The sequence below is a fragment of the Rhagoletis zephyria genome, unplaced genomic scaffold (genome assembly GCF_001687245.7).
Source record: "Rhagoletis zephyria isolate East Lansing unplaced genomic scaffold, Rhagoletis_zephyria_1.1 Rzeph_scaffold_06318, whole genome shotgun sequence".
NCBI classification, from domain to species: Eukaryota; Metazoa; Arthropoda; class Insecta; order Diptera; family Tephritidae; genus Rhagoletis; species Rhagoletis zephyria.
In genome coordinates this window covers 14,424-29,428 of record NW_016163401.1, presented here as the reverse complement: position 1 = coordinate 29,428, position 15,005 = coordinate 14,424, and positions in this window count along the sequence as shown.

The following is a 15,005-nucleotide window of genomic DNA, read 5'->3' as shown; positions in this document are numbered from 1 at the left end:
AGAGTCACAAAGGATTTAATGATAGGCAAACGTCCACTTGGTGAAGCTGGGAGATGCAAATCTATAACCATTTGGCAAAAAAAGCCTAACTATCCCGAAGTATGGAGAAATCAAGCACTCTCGCTAACCTTACTTCCCATAGATGATATAGCACAAACAATATTATTTAAGAAGAGCGCCAATGTTGGTGCTAATCGGAAGATACCCAAGCATATTTCAGACGGTAGCTTATACCATCAACTTCTGTGCGGAAATAAATCTGAGGAACTATCGCAATGTGAGAATTGACTTACTCAGTTATAGCTAGGTGGGCCCCATGCCTCGATGGTGGACCTTACCTGGTAAAAGGCTCAAATACGATTAACGAAGAGTGAAAAGAACGAGACGAATGTCGGCGCACAGTGTGGAAAATTAGCTTTTTTTGTGACAAAATCGAATATTTCAAGAACGAGAAAAGCTGGCAAAATAACTTTTACAGTATATTAGAGCTTTTGAGGTGGAGAATTCAGAAAAAAACCCTCCTTGGATGAAATTTGCTTTTTGGGTGGGTTTTTTAACCAGATAAAAGTATCAAATGAATTTAAAAAAGTTCTTCAATTGCCCGAGGTAGAAACTGGGAATTATAATAGGTATTATTACTGTAGGCTTGAGGATCACCTGCTCAACTATGTATTTGATGAACTGAAATTTGCTGCTTCTATAACTCGGCCATTGCATCTTCTAGTCGAATGCGTTGCTATCTCCTGGAAACGTGGAATAAATGAAGTAGTAAAGTGGTCACAGTAGGACCACATTCATCCCACACATCCCATAAAGCTCTTTTCAACTATCTAGGAGCCTTAAATTGAACAGAAGTGTTGTGATGAGCAGAGTGCACGACAGATATTTGGCGCGCAGTGTACAACTCCCATTAGTGGTAGTTGTAAGGGGCATCGAAATTAAATTTAATTACAGAAAAATTTCTATTTGATTCCATTAATTATAGTTCATTCATTATTCATAGTTCATTCCACTTATCTCTTTGCTCGTTGCATCATTACATAGAGAGCAGGGCGGAAATATTCTAAAGAGAGAAATTCAGTTGTATACAGCTGCTGGCAGCAAGCTATCGTCTGCTTAGCACTGAATCTACAAGCATGGTAACAAAGCTCGTTGCCTTGACACCGAAAACATGTGAATGTTTTACAAATAAGCTCATGCATAAATATGTTATGTTATGAACGAAAGAATGATACATTTCTTTAAAAAAAAAAAAAAAATAAAATAAAATAAAATATAGCATCAGAAAAACCAAGTGCGGAGTGAAATGCATAAAATCAAAAGAAACACAATAATACTCGTACATATTTGCATATCCTTGAAATGTCAATAAAAGTGTTCGATCGACTTCATAGCCGCCTACTGAATATATGTGACCTTCACTTTTCTGCCAGAATCAATCGAAAAGGAACAGAAGCACCCCAGTTGGTTTCACAAAAGTCTTTTGCCTGTGCGGGTGTCAGGCAACTAAAAGTTGTCGTGCCGATCAAAAGTTGCTGTATGTAAGGTGGGTTGCCCACCGGCCAACGTGAGGTACTGCAAAAAAAAAAACATGTGTCACAGCGTGAAATGACGTGAATAACATTCGCCTCATATTACTTTTCCACTGAAAAGATATACAAAAAATTGGCAAAGGTAATTCCGTTGCACACACGTATTTATTTGCATAAGTGTGTGCATATGTGTGCGTGTGCGTGTGAGTGATTTAGTAGATATGTGTATGTAGTTCGAGAAGCAGTTGAGACAGGAAGTATTTTAGACCTCACAATTTCTGTGTCACGTATTGGCTATATGCAGGAAATTGAAGTTATATCCATTCGAAATATTGCCACAAACGCAGCGGGTGTGGATGGGTGTAGGCGTGCGGCAGCATTTGCTCAGAAAACAAGGTGTTGTTGGCTGGTGCTGGTGCTGGCGACGGTGGCACAGCACGCTGTACGAATACTTTGCTATTTTCTCGATAGTCTCGATAGGGAGTCTTATGCATACACGTATACCAGCAGATTCATATATTTAAGAAATATTCAACTTTATATGCAATTTAATGAGTACGAAGAATAGTGTCTAAAAGTGCCGCTAGCTGCTTCAAAACGAGCACCTTAGTGAAGATAAATTTGAATAGCGTACTTCGGAAGTCTTGCGCTTCAATATATTTTGAGTTGTAACACACATTTTTAGGCCGATGCTAAATGATGCTGACCCGAAAGAGCTCGGTGTTTCCAAAAACTTACGGGAAACTTTGAAAACCAAATTAACAAATAAAAGAACTAAAAAAAGTTTTAAAGATAAGTTTTTATTAGTGTTTAACAAAATAAAAAAAATAAAAGAAAAGTCGACCTAACGGCTGAAGTTTCTGTGGAGTTAAATGCGGATTTCCCAAATATCCCCACTCTTGCGCCACCTAGCGGATTAATTCCTCTTTCCTATTGCATTATCATCGAGATCTGAGTCAAGTTTAAAGCTTCAAGTCTATGGCTATGGTCAGGTGATAGGTTATTGCTCATTGTGAATGCTCTCTTGAGTGCCAGGAGGAGGCACATCCTTTTAACCGAGATGAATCCATAATGTCCGAATAAAGTCCGTCAAACCATTTACTATACCGGAAGAAGCCGCGGATGTTCGATACTTTCACCTCCGCTATCTCCCCCAAGCTATTGAAAAAGCGGGATCCCAAATGCTTGAGTCGATGACCTGGAGATGTAGGCATTGAAATAAGAAGTGGTGAATCGATTCCTCTTCATCTTCATACCGACAGATTTTGCAGAGGGAGCTTGTTGGTATACACCATCGCTGGAGCATTGGTGCTATAGCACAGTGCCCTTTGATGACACCGGTAAGAGCCTTAACTGCAGATTTGTTAAGTGTCAATAACTCCTTAGTACGACTCTTATTGAGCCTCGGCCACAAGGATATTGCGAGCTCACAGTCGTCCCGATTGATGCAAAGGTCATTGGTTACTACTGCGGTGAATTTTTCAATCCCTCTTAGTAGAAAAGAAATCGGTGGCAGTAGCGAGTTGTCCGTATCGCTGATTTGCATTTCTGAGCCGTATCTAGCCATCTCATTGGATATTTCGTTCCCTTCTATATTGCTATGTCCAGGTACCCAGCAGAGAGAGGTTTTTGACGTGACTCAGTGAAGCCACCCCAATGATAGGGTTTAGATCTGCACATACGAGAACTTAAGTGATTAAAATTTCATAATAAAAATTTGTGCCTTTGAGTAAATATTTACCTGGTTTACCCGCTCCTTACCAATAAATACTTGCATTTAGTTTTTTGTCTTTAATTGTATTATCTAAAAGTTACTACGAAAACTAACCATTCTACATACACAATACTTTAGCCGCTTTTCGGCACAGAGTTTTATTTGGAAAGTTTTGAAATAAATACTGACTCTTTATCACTCCGATATTTCAAAATATTACGATTATAGAATGATTGCAGCACTAAATACTCCTATTGCATAGATGGCATTTTTATGAGCGCATGCAGTAAGAATAAAATTTGAAATACGCTTCTACATCCTTATTCCGACATATGCAAATATCCTATTCAGTCAACTTGAACACACACATCCACACATAGTACATCAACGCATCGTAAATTTCGTGGCACATATTTGCAGCCAAATGAAACGGTTCGAACTTCGATGTGCATTGGCAAGAAAAAACTGCGGCTCAGATACAAAAAAAAAAAAGGATTTACAAAAGAAAAAGTGAACTCAAATAAGAATTCATAAATAATAACTTAGCCAATTTCTTTTGTTCCCGCCCCATCACTGCAAACTGCACAGGCAAATGATCTGCCTCAACGATCTGACCTCCCACGACGATTGCCAATGGCAGAGCACCAAAGCACAAAAAAAAAAACGCGAGCAGCAACAACAAAAGGGAAACCTATATAGCAGCCAATTCAACGGCGATATTTCGCTTGCAATGAATTTAAAATCCTCGCTTGCGATGTCTTCTATGTACTACTTCTATGCCGTGGCTCTGCTAACTATACGCTTTCGCTCGTTTATACATATATGTATGTATGCAATGCCTGCCGGCTTTTCCAAACGACATTGGTGGGTTGGTGGGAGCGTATATGCATACATATGCGGATGTGTGTGTTTGTCGGCTGACATTGCTAATGGATTTTAAATGAGCATCATAAATAAGGCTAAATTGCAGTGATGCCGCCAACGTCGCAGCCATTTTGTTGTCGTTGACGTTGCGCCCAGCATAGGCACTGGCATCATTGCTTTTGTAAAACTGTTATGCATATTGTTGTTGTTGTTTTGAGTATTTTATTGTTGGCACAACAGTCGATGTTGGCACAATTATTCGTATTTTGCATGCGAGATTGCAGCACTGTGTGCGAGTGTGCGTTTGACTTTTATGAGATGACCGAGCTATATGTATGTGCTGTCTGAGACGACGTTGGCCTAGTTAGTACTTCTCTTCGTTTCCACATTGATTTCCTACGCTGTTTTGGCTTTGGTGCAAGCTATTTATTACAATAAAGACAGGCCCATTCATGCTAAGTTTTAAATATATTCTTGTTATTGAATTTCTTTTGCACTCAGTGGGATATGACATACAATTTGTCTAGTTTACATGTTGAAAAAGAGGGAATGACAAACACATTAAATTAATAAACAAAATAAAATAAAAATTTTCAGTATAGTTTTACTCATTTTGAGTGGTCTCCTGTAAAAAGACGACAGCTCCGGCGTTATAAATTGACTTCCGGTCAATTTAACTCACCGCCGATCGGTAATGCGACCAAAAGTCATTTCAAAAGTCCAGGATGAGTTTCACTTCGAAGGTAATTTAAAGGTGGAGAAAGGCATTTTCGAGAAAAAAATTTTCAAACAAAAGTTACGTATTTTTATCCTCAGACTCCAAAACGGTAGTAAAAACATGTATGCCTAATACAAAAATTTAATTTTCGGTAAATGTTAAGCTACTACTAAAAATAACAACACAATATTGCATCTAATTCAACGACAACAAAATTCGATTTTCTTTTTTTTTTATTTTTTAAGGCAAAATTGTTGTTTTATTAATTATCGATTCATTCAAAGTCAATGATTAAAACCAACCAGGGACCGTAACAGTTACAACTTTCATTATAAAAGTCGCTCTCTAACAATTATTGTTTGACTTTTATTAAATTAATCTTTAAATAACAATTATTTCGGCTTTTTATTTTATAGATTCTAAATAACAATTATTTTTGATGTTAATCTAAATAATCTGCAAATAACAGTTATTCTGGATTTTTATATTATATGTCTTAGATAACAGTTATCGAAGACTTTTATTGATAGTCAGCGAATTATGTAAATATATTGATGACTTTTAAAAGTAAAAGTCACTGACTGATTTTTGTCGATGACTTTTACAAAAAGAATTCTTCGATAACTGTTATCTAAGACACATAATATAAAAAATAAAAACAAGTTTTATTTTTTTTTAATTTTGCATGAAGATTAAACAATTTTTTTTTTTTCAAATTTGAAAAAAAAAAAATAAATCGTTTGGTATGCATCACTTAGTTTTAGAACGTTTCCTTCATAGTGAATTTTTCAATGACAGTTAAAAACAAATTTTTTAATGCAGTTGAAAAAAAAAGAACATTTTAATTACTGTTGGCTCAACGAAATATTTTTCTTTTGCAAAGCAGCAAAATTTAAAACAAGAGCACAAGCAGAGTTCACTACATCGAATATCGAAAATTCATTAGCGTGCGCAGTATAGGAAACGTCGTCAATGAGACAATTTTGATGATTCATAAATTTGTGATGAATTCTTTGTTCCGATAGTTTGATATACTGGACGTCTACTGTATGCAGTAACTGTCTTTTTCTCTTCGATTTATCATCTTTTGTTATCGCATTCTGCTAGTGAAGCTCTTTCAACACAGTGTTTTTTAAAATTTTTCGTTTGCTATTTTTTGGCTATTTATCTATGACGCTTGGCACATTTATTGTCATTTATTTATTGCTGCTTTGCGCCAAAATAGCGAATAGAGCGAAAATGCGCTTCCCCATTCACATTTTCCAAATCGCTGCACTCATGATGTGTCACGTACATACATATGTATGTATGTATATGTAAGACACGCACGCCGCCGCTCTGACTGGCTGGTTCACTGGCTGTGCAAAGAATTAGTAGAGTTATTAATTCTTGGGGTGGCAGTTTAAATGGATTTTTGATAGCAAAATGCTGAAATAAAAAATACTGCGTGCTGAGTGCCAAAGCTTTTGGAGCATTAATAATTTTGCAATTTGGAAGATTTTCAATTAAGAGCAACAAATTTGAGAAAATGTGTGCTATATCTATTAAAATGTTTTTTTTTTTTCTTTTTATTTCAGATATGCGCGTGCTTTGAAAACGATAAAGTGGTGAGTACTAATATTCCAATGAAATTTTTGATTCGATCCTATAATTAAGAGATGAATTGAAAATACTCCAGCTAGCCTTTGAATACTTGGCGTCAGCTAGAATTAAGATTATGTATTTTGTTGTGATTTGTTAAAAGCACTAACTAATAGCTAATTTCTGCGCAAAATAATTATTCCAAGGAATAGCTTTGTGAATCTTCAGACCTTCAGCTAAATTTATGTATACGTTGTTGATTACCTGGTAGTTATTAAAGCCTGATTTAAGCCGCGAGAGAAGATACCAGCCAACAGCACCACAGGTGGCCTACTGTGTTGTATGTCACTAGAGAAACGGTACTTATCTGAAACTTCTGAGACTAACAGGAGGATAACGTGACTCTCTTCAATGCAGGCATCCCAAAGGGGATTGTATTGTATGTCGATCACAGTCTGATTTTTTTTTTGTGCGAGAAGTAAGCAGTCAGTAATCTCACAAGATTTCTCCAGTCACACTTGATCAACGAAATAAAAACCCTAGCTAGCTCCTCTGATATTAAGGGCAACATGAGTTTCGCCCACCTGCAGACCTTCGAAGAAGTTGGGAATAACGATTGCGGATCAAGCAATACTGGATACGAGTCTTCTCTAGCCATGGTCTGATATCTTATTGCCAAGCTCCCCCGAGTTATTTGATGTCAAGATTATTTATGTTTTCCAACAAAACTTAGCCAGGACTTGAACTAGCGAATTATTTTAGAAGTGGGTAAGAGGTTAGACAATGCCACCAACTCTCCATTAAGTAGTCCATGGACTTGTGAGTTGTAAATGAACAGGCATATTTGCTAAAAGAAATGTGCCTATTGCCTCTTTATTTTCGATTTAGGCTCCAGATATTGACCTTGTGTCAGTTCTGCATCCATCGGTAGAGATTCATCTTTACTTTACACAGAGCGAATTATTAGCGAGGGGCACATAAAATGTTCTATGTATTAGCAGCTTCCAACCGAATAAGTCTCCGGGACCAGACGGAATTATTCTCGCCGACACAGAGAACACATGGGAAACCATTGACCCCATACTCATACCCGTCTTTGAGGCAGCGTTACGACTTAATTATGTACCCCACAAATGGGAGGAGGGAAGAGTAATTTTCATTCCCAAGGCAGGAAAAACTACACACCAAAAGATTTCAGACCGATTAGTCTTTCATCTTTCCTGCTCAAATCTTTAGAGCGGTTAATAGTTGTGCCTATTAGAGATAAGGAGATCTGTGAACATCTCTGTTAAATCTGGAGTAAGCAATTCAATAACCTCGTTTATCGAACGAATGATAAACTGACAAGAAATAAGCGCGGAGTAGGTTAATTAGTAATAAAAAGTATCCCGGTCAGGGCTACACATAGCAGTAGACGGCCTTCTTCGAGAACTTGAAGATATTGGCGGTCATATAAGTGCATACGCCGACGATATTTCGGGTAACCATCTCTCAACATTGACCAGTCTGATTCAAAGATCTCTCAACAAGCTATCCCTGCGGTCTAACAGGCGTAGTCTGGGAGTCAGTCCAGAAAAAACGGACCTAGTCTTCTTCACTAGGAAGCACAAGGTAACTGATCTCGGTAATTTAACTATAGAGGGTAATACCCTCGGTCTCATTGGTGATAGGAAACTAAACGGTGTAGAAAGAGTGCGAAAAGCCGCAGTAGCAGTAGGAAAAAGACACTCTTGGGAAAGGGGTGAGTTAAAAAAAAAAAGCATTATATGCCATACATAATTTTCTTCCGGTAGGCCGACATGCCAAACAGATGCCAAGCGGTGCGAAAATTCGAATGAAGCTTTAAATAAGTGGTCAACGGAGCTTCCGGAGCTTCCCGCATTGGTTGTCTAGGCACTTCCGTAACCTGCACCCGCTATAGCGTTTAAGACTCTCCTACCCGCAAGGGAAGATCTTAAGCAAGACGTTCTAAGCAGTGGAGAGTCCATCCATGTAAACGCAGATGGCTCAAAGCTCGATGGGAGGGAATCTCCCTTAGATTCCGGTGCTCAGCGCTTAATACACTAGCCTACTACTGAGCCTAAATAAGGACAATATTGGATTATTAGTATCTGCCATAACAGGATACTGCCTAATTGGCAAGCATGCCTATCGACTAGGCCTACGTTTAAATATGTGACTTCTGTACAAGCTGTCAAGATGAAGAGGAGGAGCAAACTATTCTGCACATGTTGTACCACTGCCCTGTTCTATCCAGACAAAGAGTCTCCACTCTTCGACAACTTAGCGGATCATAGATGGTAATTAGGGATCTTCTAAAATTCCTGCAAAGTTCAAAATGGTTTTTGGAGGGATGGGGAATTGCTGACCCCACATGCGACATCTCAACGGGCCTTGAGCCTAAGTGTGTCTTATAGACGGCCGCGACAACCTAATCTAATCTTACACAGGGCTCGTTAGTATGGTTAGACCGGCACTCAGCCTCAAGAAACTTAACATTGTCGGTTGTAAGTCCCCTGCAAAAAAATGCTGTTGATGAAAATTTGCCGAGTTTTCCTAATTTTGGTACACAGTTAGAAATGTGGACTTACGTGGTTTTTGTTAGACAACGAGCTATGCTTTCATAAACAATAAGCAAAAAAAAAAAACAAACAAAAAATTGCCAAAACTTATAGTTACATATATATAGGTGCATATCATCCTTTCTGACCACCGCACCTCAGCAAATATGTTTTTGACTTTCTCATGTTATTCTCTCATAAACACGAAATGCATAGTTACGAAAATCATAGACTGATTAAACAGCAGCAGTAAGAATTTGGTAAACAAGGTAAGGGCAAAAAAGCAACAACAACGGCAACAACTTAACCAACCATGCACTTATTTTGTGTTGTCTAATGCCATGAATATGAAAGTTCGTACACAACTATGTATAGCTGTTTGCCAGATTTGCCCCTATAAAATAGACCAACAATTTAATAATAATTTAGAATTTTCCAAAATATTGCCAATGAACGGGTCCAAAGCTGGTGTAGCAGGAGCAGCAGCAACAAGAGTCAACTACAAAATATCAGATAGAACAAAAAATATTGAAAAAAAGAGGCTGGCGTATCTAAACAGAATGTGACTTGAACATGCCTGTGTAGACATGTATGTGCATGCACAGATGAAAAATGTAACTAAAACATGGCAGCTGTAGAATTTTTATTACATTAATCGGCATTTGCCGGTTACCTTTTAGGTTAAGCCAATCTTACAGCGACCAAGTAGTGGCTAGTTTGTGTGTATGTGTGTATGTTGACCAAGAGTATGATGTGCATATGTTTGTATGTATTTATTCACTTACAATAACTAACAGTAAAGCCGAGAGTTATGAAAAACATGCAGCTCACAATTATGTACATTGCATCGGAGCAGGCCAAAGGCTAGAGCCAAGGCAGGCACGTCTGCAGCAGAACATGATACTTTATAACAACTATGTTTGTATGTATGTCCGTATGTATGTATATGCATGAACGTACACTTATCAGACAATAGAAAAATTTTGATTACGCTTGTGACCATGTGCGTGCGTTTGCGTGTGCAACATAACTATGCGCATTATTTTCTGATTTCTGGCTTAATCTTCACATATTCTCCCTGCTCTCTCCCACTTTACTGCCACTCACGCCTATGCAGCTTTGTGTGCGAGGGCTTTGTGTCTACTATTGTTGTCATCGTCGTTGTTGGCTGAATATATGCCAGTAAATTCACTACTTACTATTTTGTATGAGATTTCAGATGATTTTTGTTGTGCAACGTTACTCGTTTATGAATTCTTGTCGCATTTTGCGTATTTAAAAAAAAAAATTAGAAGAAGAATTTTCCTTACAACCGTTAGGAGGTTGCAGATACTTTCATATGCACACATGTGTAGGCAGTAAAGTGGGCTGTCTGCTCGCTCGTAGATTATTTTTAGCATTTCTGTTTGCTTGTAGTTCTTCTGCGTGTCTCTATGGCGGCTGCAGCATGGAAGGCTCTTAGAAGTTGATTCCAGTGGGAAACAGCTGCCTTTTAGATCACTGAAGAGTCACAGGGCACAAAAAATCCAATGTGTGCCTATTTACTTGGTTATTTGTTGAGTAATTAGTAGTATTTTGAATCAGCAGTATTTTGAACTAAATACTTCTTTTTGAATTCTAAAAAAAAATGGATCATCCTTCCTATTTGCGGGTACATTTTTAATTGAAATTTAATCAACGGTTACAATTCAGAGTAATATTTAAGTCTCTAAGAACCTCCAAATCTAGAAAAATTAGATTCTGATTGGATATTTATTTACAGGGTGCCCTAGACCACCCCTTTCCGTCTTCTAAAATCTTCTTAAATTGAGGAAAATATTTTTTATTGGAAAACGAAAAAATATGTTCTACCAAGTCGGGGATACTCTATCTCTTGGGCGTACTATCGCCTTCCGGTTTCTACCTGAAATGGGTAAAGCTAACGGGAAGTGTTTTTTTTAAATGGAACATACATGCTTTTGCCGCAAATTCGGATTCTGCGGATAAAAATAAATTACATTTGTTTAGAACTTTTCTCTATGATGCACTTCCAGTTAAGGTAATGGACTTCCGGTCTGTTTAACCCACTTCCGGCCAAAACTGAAAGTCAGAAATACTACCAAAAGATAGACATAGGTTTGATTTGATAGCCACCCAAGTTGGGAACTCCATTAAAATTCTTGGAGGTTGTTCTATGTGATTTCATATGATTTTTTTTGATATTATTCATACATATAAATGACTGTTTGGCACTTACAAATTTGCCAGTGCTTGGTGAGCTTCTCCTCTGACTTGTGGCGTGCGCTTTGATAATGTCAAACTATGGGAAGATACGTAAAGTTTTATGCCGACTCCGAAGCCTATTGCATTTCTATGAGATGAGGCTTGCGATTGTCTGCAGAGAGGCGAACGCTTTTAAAATAAAATGTTTGTTTATGGATTTTGCCCGGGCCAGGGATCGAAACCTGGGACGTAAGCAGTCGCACTCGCAGTACGCACCTTTTGTCGCTCGACCACGGCGGCCGCCAAGGAGAATGTGTGCGTAGAAAACTACGTGGGCCATTTCAGTGAAAGGGTGACCCGACGAAAAATACTGGTTTGTTTTCCAAGAATTATAGACTGTGCCGACGCTGAACTTGTTAGCCATCTGGTTTCGCTGAGCCTAAATTCACGACTCATCTCTTCCAACTAGCTCTCTTGGTGGAGTAGCTATAAGACACCGACAGCCATTCGGCGATAAGAGCCCCCCTGACTATGTTACAATTACTTCCAGTCTTGTGAACAATGCAGGGACAACTTTACAGTTTGGGTCTGGGTTGAATAAAAGAGCAATGCGGAATTTGGCCGGAACTTTTATACTTCAGCTGCAAAAGAGGGTATCATGCACCTGACAGTACTGGGATCTTACTACGTAATGAGACTGGATCACAACACACCTGAATCAGAAGAAACAGCGGACCGTCCCTTCTGGGTATTCACTATATTCTAGCTAAGAATAAATATCTGACCACTTTGAAGTTTGTATTCAAGCCTTCCCATACTGGCCTCATTGGGAGGCATAAAACCACTGGCGTTACTACGATCAAGTTTAGGAGATTACCCTATTTTCATATCAATCAGCTGGTGTTTTGCTGGCTCGGTTCAACCAGCGCTATTCCATGGCTTTGACTGACCAAACAAGTCTTTACTGGTCTTCCAGAATATTTTCATTTCTGTAACATCGTGAAGCCGCTTTTTTTGCTTTTTCTTTGATTTTTTCTCGCTTTTATTCAACTCTTGCCTACGTTTGCCGACACAGTCTCAAAAATAAAACCAAATTTAATTGTACTTCAGCTCTTTGGAATGCTGCAAGTGAAGCTTGCTTTAATGTGTCCACCGAAGCTCAGACATTTTTTGGTTGACATCACGATTGCAAGCGGCTCAGTAGCTCTCAGTAAGGCATGATGATGAATGGCCGAAATCAAAAGTCACACACTTAAGGGCAGGACTATCATTACATATACATACGTACACATATATATTTCTGTTACAAATGCACGTATTTGCCAAGAGAAAATAAAACATACTTACGTACATATGTACATGGAAAAATATGTCGCAAAGTCTAGCATTAAGATGCACTCTAAACTAGCCATTGGAGTGGAATTTCTACCAATGATATTTCTGTTTTAGATATTTTAATAAATATATGCACATATTTACATACGGTCATATGTCTACAAGTTTTCTGCATAGTTTATACTTTTCCTAAAACTTAGTATTAAAATATTATGAAAATGTCATCGTCAGCTTTCCCTAACTTACTTATACTTGAAAAATATTTCATTCTCTAACACTCGTGGTGCCTACTCTGCCACCAGTATCCACCCACTCGTCGACTCGATAGTTTTGCTGCCTAGTCTCGTTCTTTTTTCCCCCCCACCCCCCTTCAAGTTCTTTGTCGGAATGACTCTTCAAAATCCATGCAAATACTTAGAGGCTTGCATATGTTCTTAAAAATGTGAATTTTGCAATGTGAAAAATGAATTTTGTGATTTTGTGTTGTTAGTTGGTTATATGTCGGTTGTACGTACATATGTATGTTACTCTATTTGTTTGCGTAACCATTTTAATTTGCCTCTATTAGTTTTGGGTTTTACACATGAAATTCCTTTGGCAGCTGCTTGGTTTTTAATTTCGGTTTATTAACTTTAAGCTCAAATGTGCAGTTATATGCAAGTATATTTCCGTTCGAACATGTTTTACAGTCTTTCGTCTTGTTACTTACATACATACATGTGCATGTACTATACACGAACACATGTTTGTATGTAGATATTCGGCTATTCGGCACATGGCGTATGAGTAATATTCGAACCGAATTCAATCGAATTCAATTATTTAGAGCACATAAATCTCATTGGTAGGTTTGATTAGAAATAACAAACAGAAATATTAAATAAAAGAAATAATTTTGTCTAAGAACTTAATTATTTTTATACATTTTGTGAACTGACGAAAGTAAACTAAATCTTATTTAGACAACACTGCGTATACGCAATCTGAATGTAGGGTTTTTTTCCATGCTGAAATATGGCGAAGGTCTCTTTAAGTAAGATAAAATTCAGATGAGAGAAGAATATAATCGATATATATGTATGTATGTAGGCAAAAACTGAAATTTACTATAGAAGTCTAAAAATTCAAGTTTAGGGAATATATTTAGGTTCATATGAAAGAAATAAATAAAAATTTAAGGAATCGGACTCCACGCTAATTACAACCTTAATTGGAAGCCTGCTTATCAATTAATAAACATTTATGAATAGTGCCTAAAAGTATACACTATAAGATGCTTTGTTATAAATGTACATATATGCAATGGCGTACTTCTCAAATGCCGGAAACAAAAAATGATGTCACAAATTATAGACCCATTTCCAAACTTTTCGAAAATATTTTTTTGCTGCTAAAGGAATAATCGAACCGTATCAGCATCGCTTTGTCAGTGGGCGCTCGAAGGTCACGAAACTAGCCTATTTTTTTCAATTTACGTATCATCGTTCCAGAGTGGTTGCCAAGTATGTAGATGTAATCTATACTAAATTCTCAAAGACCTTTGACACTGTCGCACATTCATGTTTTATCGCTTAAGCATAAGCGGCTATGTTTTCATTCAGTATTCCTACCTTCGATTAGATCGTATGTATATATCGAAGAAAACTGTTTTTGATGAAATAACGTAAATTAAATCATACAGATTTGAGGCCATCTCTGGGGTGCCTTAGCGTAATATTTTGCGAACGATTTTATTTCTCATTTTTATTAACGAAATTGGGATTTGCTTTAATCACCCGAAGTTTTATGCAGACGATCGAAATTTTTTTAGACGTATTACTTGTGTGTCGCGTGTTTTGACTTTGCAAGAGGATACACTTAAACAATTGAAACAAACACTATCGAATTTTTGGAGACGTATTAATTAGAAAATTGGATCTTTTTCAAAACATCGATGTTAATATTGTTAAGCGCGTTCTTTAATAAATGTGTAAAGAATACACATGAAACACTTTGACGTCAGGATATTTTTAAAGGACTTTGAAACTTCAAAAATATGACTAAATCAAAAGTTATATTAAACATAGAATAAAAATATGGTAACCATATTAAAGAGAAAATTAAAAACAATAAAGGTTTTTAAAACTATTTTTTTTAATCTTTTAAGCTAATTCAGAAATTCGAGGTTGTGGTCGTGTATTTATTATTTCTTAACATATATATAAAGTTATTTTCCAAAACTAAATTCTCCAAATTTTCAAGGACATTCAAGCACAAAAGTTTAAAGGGTCATTTTCCATACCTATTCGTCCTTATGCACCCAAAAATTTTTTATTTCTTTATTGAAAAGAATTGTATGTCTTATTTGATACCCACGTTGTTATTCTACATTGTATTGCATTTTTATACCCGAGCGCACTTGTGCACAAGGGTATTATAACTTTGTTCACATAACGGTTGTTTGTAACAGGCAAAACGAATCGAGATAGATATAGACAAATGTATACATAAATGATCAG